Raw genomic sequence first — 14,163 nt, forward strand, 5'->3', positions numbered from 1 at the left:
TAATTAGGGTTAACCTAACTTCACTTCTTGGGTGTTTTTCGTTTAACTAACTAGTACTAATCTTAGGATCACCTGTGCCTCCTAAGGCACCCAGGGATCAATTAGAAGTAGAAAAACATTCCCCATGTTTACTGCTGCAGTGATATCCTTCCACTTTTCGAGGTTGTGTAGACCCGTCTCGTAGGCCTGTCTGGGTCGTCTGGCATTTCTGGGTCTTCCATTGCCATGACGTTCTAGCAGTTCCCAATGAAAGGCAATCTTTTGGAGACTATGGTCGTTCATATGGAAGAAATGTCCCGAATACCTCCACCATTAATGCCCCATAGACGCTTTACCTAGTTTATAAATTCGCTTGTAAGAGTCGAAACATGGCTTTGACCAATCAACTCTGTTATGGAGACGGCTCCACATGAGTCAGCGCTAAAAAAATTTTTTTTTTGTTTAACAACTTTTTCCTGGGCTCCTCTTTCATCGAGTGCTAGACCTAGTGAATTTATATTTAGATTTGCCTGATTAGAAATCAAGCAGGGCTTGCACTATCCCCAAATTTTCGGGTATTTCCCCAAAAATCTATGCGCCACCCCGAAAAAAAATTTGGCTCCCCGAATCCACGAAAATCACGCAATCAAGGTGCCCCCCCCCCTAGTGATTTATCACTAGTGACTTTCCCTGCCAAATATCAATTTGCATACCATAATTTCTTCACTGCTCTCTTGTTCATTAATTTTCATCTCTTTTGTTACTTTGCATAAAAACCAGACAGATGCAATATGCAATTGCAGATATTGCAATATACACAGTTATTCATAGGTGTGTTGGCAAAAAAAGTATCGTGTTTATTAAATGATTTTAAGTCATTTCGAATGCAGTTTCCCAATCGCTATTTCTTACATCATTCATAGTCAAGAATTTTATTTTCAAGTTTAATAGAATTATAGAACGCATTCAATAATTTACAGCTTCACCCTTCATTTGTATTTTTAAATTTAAAACCGACATATTTTTTCCACAGCTTAATTTTAATTGTGATTTTTTTTTTTTTTTGCTGTTTTTTTTTAATATTTTATAAATTTTTAATAATAAATTTTTTAACTTATGATAGAAAATAAAATATTCTTTCTGAAAAATTTTTACCCTCCCCCCCCCAGCCAAAAAAACTATCTATTGAGACAAAACTTAGCTATTTACTAAGCTATGTACAAGGTTGGATAATTAAATATTGAACCAGAAGTTACGCCAAAAATTATGCTTCATAAATAAATTGTAAATTACTGCCAATAGGGGGGGATAGGGGGCTATCATTTTAAAATGATAATACTTCATTTTTTTATTGAAAGCAGGGATGTCAAAAAGATAATTATTTTTTTTCAGTTAAAGAGCAGACATAAGAAAATGATATCAAAGTCCTGTGAAACCATTGAAATATTTTGATAGACCCAGGGCCCCTCATTAGGACTTGTTCATAGTATTGGGTATTTTGCGATTTCTCATAGGCTACTGGCCTAATTTGGCTTTTGTGTGTGCTCCCTTTTAATTAGATTCTTTGGATCTTATTGAATGCCTCGGCGAATCTATGACTCAGTTTTTCAATAATTTAATGTATATCTTAATAATTTCGAAATTTTTTTTTTTTTATTTTTAACCATTTAATCATCCCCTCAATTTTTTTTTTTTTTTCAAGGAAAACAAAGCTGTTTTAACGTTATTTTACGTGTTTGTTTGAACGATATAGTGACATAGTTAATTATTAAGTAAATTATTTTTCTAATGAAAGCTGAGACGGTATCCTATCATGGTGGTATCCAGAGGGGGGGGGAGGGAGGTATTACATTTAAATGATAATATCTCGATTTTTTTTATTGAAAGCGGGGATACCAAAAAGTATTTTTTTGTTTAATTTAAAGCAGAGACGGCATCCTATCAAGGTAGTATCCCAAGGGGAGAGGGGGGGGGTATTGACCTATCATATTTAAATGACCATACCTCGATTTTTTTTTTTGAAAGCAGGGGTGCCAAAAAAGTTAATTGTTTTTTTTTAATTTAAAACAGAGACTGTATCCTATCAAGATGGTATCCAGAGAGGGGGAGGCATAGGGAGCGATTATATTTAAGTGATAGTACCTTGATTTTTTTTTTATTGAAAGCATGGATGCCAAAAAGTTGAAAAGCTGACAAAATCAAAAAGATTTTCGTGAGTTATACTTGATACAGCACTTGCATGGTTGATACAGCACTGGATGTGTGTGGATTGATAGTTGGTGTTCTGCGTCGGAACTCTGATGTAAGTGAGAATGCTGGATGTTGGATTCCTGGTATTCTTTTTTGTTTTCCGGTATTTGTTTTTTGTTTTGCTTTTTTTCAGTAAAACGCACACTATATTCTGGTCTTGCTCAGGCATGGGGATTGTTAACCCTACTCATTTTCATTTTTGCTCGTTTTGAGTTTGACTCGGCTATTTATTATAATTTCTGTTCGTTTCAGTTTCATTTATTTATTGATAGTGATTTGTGGTAGATTTAAGCTTAGAAGATTATTTGACTTTATTACTCTTAACTTATCTTTGAAAAACTTGTTTTTTGGAAGAGGTTATTTAAATTAATTTCTGTTTGTTTTTTGCTTACATAGTCTTTTTATTTTAAAAAAATAATATTTTGTATCTTTTCAGTATTTTTTTTTGTAAGAATAGATATTTTGGGTTGCTATTTGTATTTTGGAGAAATTTTTTCATTGTTTTTTTTTATTACTGATGCAAATATTTTTTTTTATTTAATTTTATACCTCCTGAAGTTCACCTAAAAAACAACAACTTAATATCATTCCCAAGAGATTCTATCTAGGCTCTTTGAAAACATGGAAATATTTTTCCACTCTTTTTATTTATTTAAATTGCAGGAGCAGAAGTAGTAATAGTAGTAGCCCCAAAAGCTTCAGCTTAATACCCCCAGTCATTCTCGATATAATGCTGAGACGTCATATGTGCAACCATAAGAACCAAGCCTTTTTATTTATTTTAAGGTAAAAATTAGTTTAAAAGCATAATGTCACAAATGCATAAATGTGGGGGGTGACATGCCCAAAATCCGTAAAGACTTAGTTTCTTGACTGTTCTACCATGCTGAACAATATTGTTTTCTTAAAATTTTGACTGGATTTCTTTGGAAGATAATTGGGCTTGAGAGAAGGACTGCATGTCCTTAAGTCTCTTTTTACTCTTAAAAAGGGCACCAAAACTTTTAATTGTAAATCAAATTTGCTCCTTTAAAATTTTCAATGATATTTCTAGCTATTATAGAGTGTTGCAGCTGCCTATGACATTGCTCACATGCCCTTTTGAAAACCTATGTGCATACAGTTTTTTTCGTTGAATTGAAACTCCTAAACTTTCCTTAAAAGTTTCACCTTAATACCCTTAGCGTCACTAGTTAGAGTAACTGTAGTGGTAGTATTAAAAGTTTACACACAGTGCCTTATGGGTAGTTCAAAATCCCCACAACTTACCCTTAAAGGTCTAACTTGGTAATTAAATAGAAAAGCAAGTTTTTTTTAACTGAAAGTAAGGAGCAACATTAAAACTTAAAACGAACAGAAATTATTAAAGGCAAAGTTCATAACTTGCAGCCCTTCCCCCGAGGACTGGGGGGGATTAGGTCATCCTCAAAGACATAATTATTAGATTTTCGACTATGCTGAACAAAATGGCTGTCTCAAAATTTTGATTTGGTGACTTCGGGAAAAATGAACATGGGAGGGGGCATAGTTACCCGCCATTTTTTTGTCACTTAAAAAGGGAACTAGAACTTTACTTTCCGTTCGAATGAGCCCTCTCGCGATATTCTAGGACCACTCGATTGATGTGATCATCCCTAGGGAAAAAAAAATCACAAACAAATAAACACTCATCCGTGAACTCAGTTAGTGTCACGCGGGCCCCTATTTTGGACTCCTATTTTTAAAGGAAAGAAAGATTTGTTACGCAAATCATCACAGGATCTAGAGTGATTGCTGGGATATTTTGAATCGGAGTATGCTGTCAAAATTGGGCAGAAGCTATCTGAAACAAAGCACCCTGTCCGCGAAGGCTGAAGAGATCTGGAGAGTTTGAACATTATTCATGGATTTAATTTGGTAACAAGCTGAGAAACAAATGTGGTTGTATTGGTTCATAACATCCTATTGTGTAGTTATCAAAATTTTGCCCTGTTGTTTGTATTGAAATGTAACACGAAAAGATTCTTTTAATATAACGGTGGACTAAGGAACATTTATATTAAAGGGTGTCTACAGGATGAATGAAAATTGATATGAATAACAGTTGGATTCTAGACGTTTAGCCCCCCTCCCCCCTGGAAAATACGCCCCTCCTGGAAAATAACGTTTTCCCAATTTGAGAATTTTATTTGAGTTGTGTTTTTTTTAGTTTCGTTGAGAAGATCTAAGGAAAGTGAAAGTGTAATTTACACATTATAAGTATCTTAAAAACTTAGAAACAAAAATCGCAAATCCATTTTTTTGAAAGGACTTCCATATGAACTTCTGCGATTTTTGGCAGTAGTGGGTGCCAAATTTAAAAAAAGAAGAAGAAGAAAAAATTTAGGCGAAAAATCATTAGGCGAAAAAAATTTAGGCGAAGCTAAAAACATATGGCACCAAAAGTTTAAGAAGGTTTAGTTTTCCTTTGAAAGCATAGTTGGCTTTGGGAACCAACACATGAATATTTTTAAATTTTTACGGACGAAAGTTTTATCAAATTCTACGAGTTACTTTTTCTTATCTTCCAAGTGTAAAACTAGACAAACAAAAATAGTTTTGTATAGGAATTCTAGCAAATCCCCCCAATGTAAAATTTCACCTGGAAAGTTTAGCCCCTGGAAACTTCCCTCTCCACGGTAAATTCTCCCTGTGGGAAATTCTCACAGGAGAAAATTCACCCGTCCCTATTGAAAAGTGTCTGTACACTTCTCAATAGCAAATGCTATACGTAAACGATGGACAAACTTCATGACTTACAGACCTCTCTCCAAGGTTGTGAGGGGTCATGTTATCCCCGTTAATAACACTCATTCTGCCCATTCACTTAAAGTTATATAACAAAATTTTTGTTAAACATTTATTTTTTCAATAAGAGATAAGTATAGTTTCTTGAGAGGAAGTTATGAATGAAAAAGAAAACGCATCGGCGGCGTTTGACATTTTTAAAAAAATATTGTCACCTATTTATGATAAGTGTTGCCCCGTGAAGGTTAGAAGAAAAACGTCCCAAGGAAACCGTGGGTGACGAATAAAATTTTGGAAATAATTAGTGAACGGAACAGACTTTATCGGTTGTACCTTGATTCTCCAACGCAACAAAACCTTGAAGAATTTAGGAAAATTCAGAACAATGTAAATTCCCTCAGAAGGTCATCAATGAAACATTTTTATTCAGAGAAGGTTCGTGATAAAAACGGTGATGTTAAGGGAACTTGGCAAGTGATAAATGAGGCACTACGTGGTAATAACACTATAGACCCAGTGGATGAACTTGTAGTCGGTGAACAACAAATTAAAGGTAAGAAAGGTGTTAGTGATGATTTTTGTAAATATTTTTCAAATGTTGTTATTAAATTTTCAAATTAATGTTAAAAATGATGTTGCTGACCATGGGTATAAAAACGAGCTGTTTATTGATGACCGTGGGGAGGGTCGTTCCATGAAATTCGTAAAGTGCACTCAGTCTGATGTCGAAGACGCACTGAAAACAATAAAGTCGAATTCAGCAGAAATTTACGGTCTTAGCCTTAAAGCATTTAAGGCTGTCGCCACTTACCTTTTGCCTTGTCTTCTATACTTGGTGAACCTATCTATGGAAAAAGGTCAGTTCCCAGATGCTTTAAAACAAGCAAAAATTATACCTTTACATAAAGGTGGTGACAAATGAGATAAGTTAAACTGGAGACTTATATCGATTCTGCCACTTTTCTCAGAAATATTTGAAAAGGTTGTTCATAAGAAACTATATTCCTACCTTAATTCTCTTGGGTTTTTATGTGACACGCAATTTGGACTTAAAATCTCATTCTACTAGTCATGCAGTGCACCACCTTCTTGATGTTTTAAACGATGTATTTGAGAGCGTCTCTACTCCTTTATTTATTTTTATTGATTTTAAGAAAGCTTTTGATACTGTTGATTTTGAGCTGTTGTTAGAAAGGATGTCCCATTTAGGGATAACAAGAAATTCGATTGATTGGTTTCATTCGTATTTGTATGGTAGATCAATGCGTGTATTAGTGGGGGATATTGTCAGTTCACCTCGTCCTGTACTATGTGGAGTACCGCAAGGTTCTGTGTTAGGTCCGCTTTTATATTTAATTTATGTTGCACATTACAGTTCTACATTCCTGATGCCGCCATAACATCCTTTGCGGATGACAAAGCTATAACGATTGCTGGAAAGGCTTTGAGTGAGCTTGTTTCAAAAGCAAATAAAGTGCTACTTGACCTGCATAATTTTACTAGTCTTAGTTGCTTAGCAGTACATGTGAGTAAAACTAATTACATGATTTTTAGTCGTACTGGAGTTATGATAATGTTTTCGGTTTGATTAATTTTAATGGTACAGAGATTAAGCAGATATTTGATACAGGGTATCTTGGTTTTCAGATTGATAGTAATTTAAATTGAAAAAAAAAAACATAGTGAAATTTTATCAGTTAAAGTTGTGCGGGGCTTAGGGCTGATTCGTAGATATAAACATGTTTTTCCTGTTTCAGTTTTTAAAATTTTATATAAGTCACTTATTCATCATTACATTGTATGAGGTTGTTCTGTATGGGCTAGTAATTTTGTTGTAAATTTTAAACGGATACAAATTGTGGAGAATAAAGCACTGCGCCTGCTCGGTGATTTTGAAAATTGTGAAAGTACAATGGATTGTTATCACCATTTTAATATTTTAAATGTTGGGCAGTTGAGGGAATATCAGACAGGTATTTTTGTGTATCAGAGTTTAAATAAATTAGCACTTAATCATTTTTGTGATGTTTTATCATCGAATTCTGCGTACCACTATTATGATACAAGGAATTCTGAGGACCTAGTACATGAGAGACGACAAACTTCTTGGTCTAGTTTTGGTTGAGGGGGGGGGGCTGTATTCTGTCTTCTGTCTTGTGTAAGGATTGGTTTGCAGTTCCCATGACGTTTATTTCTTATTTATTTATATGATTGCTTTTTTTTCCATTATATATGTTAGTAAGTTTTTTTCAATATATATATGAGTGAGTAAAATAGTGAGTCCTGCCACAAACAAATCTGTATAGATTTTCACGTGGTAGGTCTGTTTTATATGTTTTTTTTGTGAATATTGATATTTAATAAAAATGAATTTTTCTTATAAAAAAAAAGAAGAACAACTATTGCTGTTCAAAAAATTTGAATATTCAAATTCTGTGCAAAATTTCAGTTATAGTCCAACATATTAATTCTTAAGTAGAAAAACTGAAATCCACTTTAAAAAGTACTCCTAATATTTACGAATACTATAGCTACGTCATAGGAAATCGAACTATAACTAAAAAAAAGACATTTTCCAAAATGAAGGTTTGCAAAGAAAAACAAAGTCATATTAAAGGCTAACACTAGCAGAAGTAAAGAATATAAGCCAGAACATAATTTGTACTTTACTGAAAAAAAATTGCAATGAATTTACTGAAAATAATATGCATTGGTAGTTTAATATACATATGCTTATATTTATTACTTAAAATCTTAATTAATATTTGATTTCTTAAATTTATAAAAGTGAAAATATTTAAAAAAAAATTTTCAGTAAAGCAAAAGTTATTTTCTGGCTTTTAGAAAGCATAGGGTTTATAACCCTCGTCAGCTTAATTTCTGCTCGTTTCGAGTTTGACTTATTTTAATTTCTGTTTGTTTTGGGTTTCATTTATTTATTGATACTGATATGCGGTTGTTGTATGCTTGGTAGATTATTTGATTCTATTTTTGTTCATTTTTGGTTTAATGGAGTTCTTTACTTTTTTTTGATAAACTTATTTTGTGCGAAAAGTTTTTTGATTAATATAATAAAAAATTTGAGTCGCATTACATTTTATATAGGCAACGCTATAGCGTTGTCTCTGATAAGATGCTATGTGACGCAGCATGGATGTATTTCTTACACTTGAGGCAAATCAAAATTAACAAAGGTTTTGGGTGAAAATTTTACTTTTGAGGGAAGCGCCATCTGTAAATGATTATATTCGCTGAAATAATAGGATCACACCATAACAGTAAAAATGCACTTAGTTTCGATGGTAAACAGTTTCAAATAAAAAGATGTAATATTAAACTGGAGTGCGTAATAAAACTCGAGAAAAGCTTGAGTGGATGATTAGCTACTGAAATATATGTGCGACGCATAATTTATTTCCAGGAAGCTCAAGCCTTTTCCTTTGAAAGATGTATTGCATTTGCTTTGCCAAATAGTTCTGATTCCTAAGAATTCTTTTTTTTATCCCCAAGAGTAAAAACTAAGGAAAAGAGTGTGGTCTTTGCTTTCCCTGTCTAAAAATTTTTAAAATCTGATCAAGAATTCTCTCTTGATACCTTGTGATTTGACTTTTGTTAAAGTAAGAAGATAAGAAATAGGGTGAATTGCGGTGGATGCGATAGAACCGTAGGGTATTAAAATGAATCAAAATATTTCTTTTGTCGGTTCTTTTCCATGTGCAGGGGGATCAGTATATTGTTGGTTAAAATCTATATATATATATATATATATATATATATATATATATATATATATATATATATATATATATATATATATATATATATATATATATATATATATATATATATATATATATATATATATATATATATATATATATATATATATATATATATATATATATATAGTATCCATAGATTATTACTAGCCTCGTTAGATTAATTTTACTGATCGGTCCTTTAATTTCCAAAATTTAAGTTGTTTCAAAAAGTCATATGATATGAATAAGTTTGCAACGCTCAGTAGGTTGTAATAAAAAATAGAATATATGACAATTTTTTAATGCCAAAGAAAGGAGAAAAAAGTGAATTTACGGCAGAAGGGAAATGATAAGACAAAATAATGTGTATTTTGAAGAACGAAAGAAAAGTTGAGAAGAATAGTATAACAGTGTAAAAAGGGAAATAAATTTATTAAATTCTTAATTGAAAACAAGCCATTACTTTTTAGCCCCTTCATCCTCTCCCCCTCCCCCTCCGAAAAAACAACAACAAACAATAGACTTGCCATTATGAGTGCTCTATCAAAGGTGTGCTAACAAACTCTAAGAAGAATCATATGTTTAATCACCTTGTGACTGCGTAGTGGATGTGACTCCGGATTTACGATTATAAGGTCTCCGGTTCAATCCCGCGGGTTGCAAGGAATTCTGTATTGCTGCATTTAATTTATAATTTTTTTATTTCGTTTGAATCATTTTCTAATATTGGTTTCTGTCAGGCTCAAGAGTATTTTTGTTATGCAAATAAATAAAGAATATTTTTCTCCGCCGCAATTTTAGTTTTGATTATCTTTTCTTTACATTCGGTTGAAGATGTAAGACTTACCTGTGCTAAAAATGTAAAGGGGTATTTTTGGCAGAAACGGCAAATTAGGTATTCTGATATAATAATATTTATTATTATTAATTAATATTTATGCCACAGTTTTAGCTTTGATTATCTTTTCTTTACATTCGGTTGAAGATGTAAGACTTACCTTTGCTAAAAATGTACAGGGGTATTTTTTGCAGAAACGGCAAATTAGGTATTCTGATATAATAATAATTTTAATTAATATTTATTTTAAATTAGCTGTTGTTGAGGATGGTCAGTGGATTTTGTAGAAGTGTATATATATATATATATATATATATATATATATATATATATATATATATATATATATATATATATATATATATATATATATATATATATATATATATATATATATATATATATATATATATATATATATATATATATATATATATATATATATATATATATATATATATATATATATATATATATATATATATATATATATATATATATATATATATATATATATATATATATATATATATATATATATATATATATATATATATATATATATATATATATATATATATAAAAAAAAAAATATATATATACCCCGGTGCCGCGCCGGCGGAACGACCGAAAGCCGCCGACGAGAGGCCCGGTCGAACGCCGCAGGCGCACCGCCGCCGGTAGAGGCGGCGGCGTTCGTTCGACTTCAAATTAATTTTGTGGCAATTCTTTATTGCATCAACCGCAAAGTCGGAGCTTTTCCTTCTCGAGTGGTTTAGTATTTCGATTTGCCTGATTAGAAATCAAGCAGGGCTTGCACTATCCCCAAATTTTCGGGTATTTCCCCAAAAATCTATGCGCCACCCTGAAAAAAAATTTGGCTCCCCAAATCCACGAAAGTCACGCCATCTCGGTGCCCCCCTCCCCCCTAGCGATTTATCAATAGTGACTCTCCCTGCCAAATATTACTTTGTATACCATAATTCTTCACTGCTCTCTTGTTCATTAATTTTCATCTCTTTTGTTACTTTGCATAAAAACCAGACAGATGCAATATGCAATTGCAAATATTGCAATATACACAGTTCTTCATAGGTATGTTGGCAAAAAAAAGTATCGTCTTTATGAAATGATTTTAAGTCATTTCGAATGCAGTTTCCCAATCGCTATTTCTTACATCATTCATAGTCAAGAATTTTATTTTCAAGTTGAATAGAATTATAGAACGCATTCACTAATTTACAGCTTCACCCTTCATTTGTATTTTTAAATTTAAAACCGACATATTTTTTCCAAAGCTTAACTTTAAATTTGCATTTTTTTTTTTTTTTTGCTTTTTTTTTTTAATATTTTACAAATTTTTAATAATAAATTTTTTAACGTCTGATATAAAATTAAATCTTAATTCTTAAAAATTTTTACCCCCCCCCCCTCAAAAAAAACTTTATATTTAGAAAAAACTTATATAATGACTAAGCTATTTAAAAGGTTGGATAATTAAATATTGAACCAGAAGTTACGCCAAAAATTATGCTTCATAAATAAATTGTAAATTACTGCCAATAGGGGGGGGGGATAGGGGGTTATCATTTTAAAATGATAATACTTCATTTTTTTATTGAAAGCAGGTATGTAAAAAAGATAATTTTTTTTCAGTTAAAGAGCAGACAGAAGAAAATGATATCAAATTCCTGTGAAACCATTGAAATATTTTGATAGACCCAGGGCCCCTCATTAGGACTTGTTCATTGTATTGGGTATTTTGCGATTTCTCATAGGCTACTGGCCTAATTTGGCTTTTGTGTGTGCTCCCTTTTAATTAGATTCTTTGGATCTTATTGAATGCCTCGGCGAATCTATGACTGAGTTTTTCAATAATTTAAGGTATATCTGAATAATTTCGACATTTTTGTTGTTTTCTTTGTACCTCTTTACTCATACCCTCAATTTTTTTTTTTTTCAAGGAACACTTGTCTGTTTTAACGTTAATTTACGTGTTTGTTTTAACTATATAGTTAACTAGTTAATTATTAAGTAAATTATTTTTCTAATTAAAGCTGAGACGGTATCCTATCAAGGTGGTATCCAGAGGGGGGGAGGGAGGTATTACATTTAAATGATAATATCTCGATTTTTTTAATTAAAGCGGGGATCCCAAAAAGTTGTTTTTTTTTTAATTTAAAGCAGAGACGGCATCCTATCAAGGTAGTATCCCAAGGGGAGAGGGGGGGGGGGGTATTTACCTATCATATTTAAATGACCATACCACGATTTTTTTTTTGAAAGCAGGGGTGCCAAAAAGTTAATTGTTTTTTTTAATTTAAAAAAGAGACGGTATCCTATCAAGATGATATCCAGAGAGGGGGGGGGGCATAGGGAGCTATTATATTTAAGTGATAGTACCTTGATTTTTTTTTTATTTAAAGCAGGGATGCCAAAAAGTTTAAAATCTGACAAAATAAACAAGATTTTAGTGAGTTATACTTGATACAGCACTTGCATGGTTGATACAGCACTGGATGTGTGTGGATTGATAGATGGTGTTCTGCGTCGGAACTCTGATGTAAGTGAGAATGCTGGATGTTGGATTCCCGGTATGCTTTTTTGTGTTCCGGTATTTGTTTTTTGTTTTGCTTTTTTTCAGTAAAACGCACACTATATTCTGGTCTTGCTCAGGCATGGGGATTGTTAACCCTACTCATTTTCATTTTTGCTCGTTTAAAATAGCCGAGTTTGACTCGGCTATTTATTGTAATTTCTGTTCGTTTCAGTTTCATTTATTTATTGATAGTGATTTGTGGTAGATTTAAGCTTAGAAGATTATTTGACTTTATTACTATTAACTTATCTTTGAAAAACTTGTTTTTTGGAAGAGGTTATTTAAATTAATTTCTGTTTGTTTTTTGTTTACATAGTCTTTTTAGTTGAAAAAAATAATATTTTGTATCTTTTCAGTATTTTTTTTTTGTAAGAATCGATAGTTTGGGTTGCTATTTGTATGTTGGAGAAATTTTTTCATTGTTTTTTTTTATTACTGATGCAAATATTTTTTTTTATTTAATTTTTACCTCCTGAAGTTCACCTGAAAAAGAAAACTTAATACCATTCTAAAAAAAAGATTCTATCTATGCTCTTTGAAAACATGAAAATATTTTTCCACTCTTTTTATTTATTTAAATTGCAGGAGCAGAAGTAGTAATAGTAGTATCCCCAAAAACTTCAACTTAATGCCCCCAGTCGTTCTCGATATATTGCTGAGGTGTCTTATTGGCAACCATAAACACAATGCCTTTTGATTTAGTTTAAAGCAACATTTAGTTTAAAATCATAATAGGCCAATTTCATAATTGTGTGGGGTTGACTTGTCCAATATCCCTAAAGACATAGTTGCTGGACCGATCTTCTATGCCGAACAAAATAGCTGTCTTAAAAGTTTGACTGGATGACACTTAAAAGTTTGACACTTTTAAAAAAATATTGTCACCTATTTATGATAAGTGTTGCCCTGTGAAGGTTAGAAGAAAAACGTCCCAAGGAAACCGTGGGTGACGAATAAAATTTTGGAAAAAATTACTGAACGGAACAGACTTTATCGGTTGTACCTTGATTCAAATTCAAATCAAATTCAGCAAATTCAGCAGGAATTGACGGTCTTAGCCTTAAGGTATTTAAGGCTGTCGCCGCTTACCTTTTGCCTTGTCTTCTATACTTGGTGAACCTATCTATGGAAAAAGGTCAGTTCCCAGATGCTTTAAAACAAGCAAAAATTTATACCTTTACATAAAGGTGGTGACAAAGAGAAATGTCAAACTGGAGACCTATATCGATTCTGCCACTGTTCTCAAAAATATTTGAAAAGGTTGTTCATAAGAAACTATATTCCTACCTTAATTGTCTTGGGTTTTTATGTGACACGCAATTTGGATTACGAAAATCTTTATTCTACTAGTCATGCAGTGCACCACCTTCTTGATGTTTTAAACGATGTATTTGAGAGTGTCTCTACTCCTTAATCTATTTTTATTGATTTTAAGAAAGCTTTTGATACTTTTGATTTTGATCTGTTGTTAGAAAGGATGTCACATTTAGGGATAACAAGAAATTCGATTGATTGGTTTCGTTCGTATTTGTATGGTAGATCAATGCGTGTAGTAGTGGGGGATATTGTAGGTTCACCTCGTCCTGTACTATGTGGAGTACCGCAAGGTTCTGTGTTAGGTCCGCTTTTATATTTAATTTATGTTGCACATTACAGTTCTACATTCCTGATGCCGCCATAACATCCTTTGCGGATGACAAAGCTATAACGATTGCTGGAAAGGCTTTGAGTGAGCTTGTTTCAAAAGCAAATAAAGTGCTACTTGACCTGCATGTTTTTACTAGTCTTAGTTGCTTAGCAGTACATGTGAGTAAAACTAATTACATGATTTTTAGTCGTACTGGAGTTATTGATAATGTTTTCGGGTTGATTAATTTTAATGGTACAGAGATTAAGCAGATATTTGATACAGGGAGTCTTGGTTTTCAGATTGATTGTAATTTAAATTGAAAAAAAACATAGTGAAATTG

At 32.1% G+C, this 14,163-nt stretch overlaps 1 pseudogene; it reads left to right on the top strand.

The window, feature by feature from the left end:
• The first annotated feature begins 2,218 nt into the window (after positions 1-2,218).
• Positions 2,219-14,163, top strand: part of LOC148954986 (uncharacterized) — a 32,905-nt pseudogene continuing 20,960 nt past the window's right edge.

The sequence above is a fragment of the Artemia sp. Qi Xiang Cuo genome, chromosome 2 (assembly GCF_049724085.1).
Source record: "Artemia sp. Qi Xiang Cuo chromosome 2, ASM4972408v1, whole genome shotgun sequence".
Classification (NCBI taxonomy): domain Eukaryota; kingdom Metazoa; phylum Arthropoda; class Branchiopoda; order Anostraca; family Artemiidae; genus Artemia; species Artemia sp. Qi Xiang Cuo.